Genomic DNA, 2,500 nt, shown 5'->3' with positions numbered 1-2,500 from the left:
AAGCGCGGGTAAACGGCGGGAGTAACTATGACTCTCTTAAGGTGGCCAAGTGGCGGCGGTGTGGCTGCATCCGGACTTGGCTTTTCGAAGTGCGGTCTTGATGTAGTCGTGCTGCTGCTGCGAGGTGCCTTCCTTGGGTTATAGTTACAGGAAGAGTGATGCGCAATACATGGGCCTAGCCCTCTTAGCCTCTCCTCTCCTGCGGTCTTCTCCCCTTCTCGTGGGCCCGCTGATTTTCGCAGAGTGGAAGACCGCACCATGGGCTTGGGGGGGTTACCAGCCCCCCCTCGCATTATCCCTTTATAGTTGGGGGCAGCCGACAAGAAACAAGAGATGGTGGCCCTTCCGCTGAAGGTGCCACCCCAGCTACCCCAGCACCTATCCGGCCAACCGGCCGTAACGAAAATGCGATAGTTTGTGTAGCTCCCTTTGCTTGCAGTGAGTGCCACCGCACTTTTACCACGAAGAACGGTCTCGGGGTCCATCGCCGCCGCCAACACCCTGCGGCCGCCAACGCTGAGATCGTGACGGAGAGGCATCGCGCGAGGTGGACGGAGGAAGAAGTCCTGTCGCTCGCCAAGGCAGAGGCCGAACTGTTCCTTGAGAGGGACGCCCGGTTCTTCTTTGTAAATCAAGAACTTACCAGGATGTTCCCCGACCGAACGCTTGAGGCAATCAAGTGCCGACGGCGGCAAGCTGCCCACAAGCAGCTTGTCCGCCAATTCATGGAGGCACTTGAGATCGGTCGGGGCGAAGAGCCGGCGTCCCGCCGTGGAGCAGCGAGCTCGCTGCCTGACGCGGGCGAGGCCGCTGCGCCGCCCGTCGACGCAGCCGAGGACTTCGCGGCCGACACCACCGGGCCGCCGCCGGAGGGGCCGACTGACGCCGCCATCTGGGAGCATCTGGCGGGGCTACCTGCTTCCGCCCAGCGTTTCTCTGCCCTGGATCGAGTCATTGGTCTGGGGCGGGGCACGCCGCCCGATGTCATCCTGGGCATGCTCCCGGATGCCCTTGCGTCGGTCGGGTCCAGGGGGGAGAGGTCGATCACCAGGACACAGCGGCCGCGCCAATCATCCAAGCGGCCGCCTGCCGCCCCGCCGCTGCAGAAGCGCAAGCGGCGCCGCTGGGAATACGCGCGCACACAGGACGCCTTCCGTAGGTCGCGTGCACGTTGCGTGCGCGGCTTGCTGGACGGCACCCTGCTGCAGCCGCCACCCGACATCCCCGGTCTGCTGGACTTCTGGGCGGACCTCTTCACGAAGAAGCCGATCTCCACCGCCGGCTTCATCCGTGACCGCCTTCTCCCGCACTCGGAGCCTGTCGCTCCTGAGTGCCTATGGGGGCCGGTCACACGTGAGGAGGTCGCTGCTGCCTTGCCGCCCAGGGGATCGGCAGCCGGGCCGGACGGCCTGACTCCAGCGGAGCTGCGGCGCCTGCCGCATGAAGTCCTGGTGAAACTCTTGAACCTCTTCCTCCTGGCCCGCGCCCTCCCCGAGCGTCTGCTTCGCGCCCGGACGTCACTTCTCCCCAAAACGGCTGCACCAACATCCCCCGCTGACTTTCGCCCCATTACGGTCTGCTCGGTGTTGGCGCGGACCTTTCACAAGGTTCTCGCGTCACGCCTGATGCGTGCATGTGCTGTGGACGAACGTCAGCGGGCATTCATCCCCCGGGATGGGATGTTGGAAAACACCTTCATCTTGGACACTGCTCTCACCGACGCAGTCCGCTCCTGTCGCTCTGTTTTTGTGGCATCGATCGACGTCTCTAAAGCGTTCGATTCGGTGGACCATGCTGCCCTCCGCCCCGTGCTGAGGGCTCATGGCCTGCCGGATTGCTTTATTGAGTACGTCGAAAGGTGTTACGAGGGTAGCACGACAGTGATAGCGGGCGGCGCCGACGTGGGCGTGCCCCTGCAGCCGGCTAGGGGTGTGCGTCAGGGTGACCCCCTCTCCCCCCTCCTTTTCAATTTTGCGGTGGACTATGTTTTGAGTCAACTTCCCTCCCACATCGGAGCTCGGATCCTTGGTCGCAGAGTTAACGCTGCGGCCTTCGCAGATGACGTCCTGCTTTTTGCATCGACCGCGAGGGGATTGCAGTCCCTCATCGACGCAGCCGTCGCAGCCCTCGCCCATCTGGGGCTGCAGATCAACGCCCGGAAGTGTTTCACCCTCGCCTTAGTCGCGTCTGGGCGCGACAAGAAGGTGAAGGTCGACGCCGACGTTACCTTCAAAGCGGGCAACGCCACCGTGCCCGCCCTACGTGTGGGTGAAACCTTCCGGTACCTGGGACTGCAATTCTCCACCGCGGGTCGCTGCGTTTTCAACCCACGACGCCACCTGGTGGAGCAGCTGGACGTCATCTCCCGAGCTCCGCTCAAGCCGCAACAGCGCCTCCACGCCCTCACCACCGTACTTCTGCCTGGCCTGTACCATGGGCTGGCCCTCAGCCGCACCCGAGTGGGTGCGTTGAAAGCGGCAGATGTGACCATCCGTGCCGC

General features: G+C 63.7%; 1 pseudogene; it reads left to right on the top strand.

The window, feature by feature from the left end:
• Positions 1–2,500, top strand: part of LOC124774459 — a 7,939-nt pseudogene that overhangs the window by 2,821 nt on the left and 2,618 nt on the right.

The sequence above is a fragment of the Schistocerca piceifrons genome, unplaced genomic scaffold (genome assembly GCF_021461385.2).
Source record: "Schistocerca piceifrons isolate TAMUIC-IGC-003096 unplaced genomic scaffold, iqSchPice1.1 HiC_scaffold_961, whole genome shotgun sequence".
Classification (NCBI taxonomy): domain Eukaryota; kingdom Metazoa; phylum Arthropoda; class Insecta; order Orthoptera; family Acrididae; genus Schistocerca; species Schistocerca piceifrons.
This window is presented reverse-complemented; position numbering and strand designations above follow the sequence as displayed.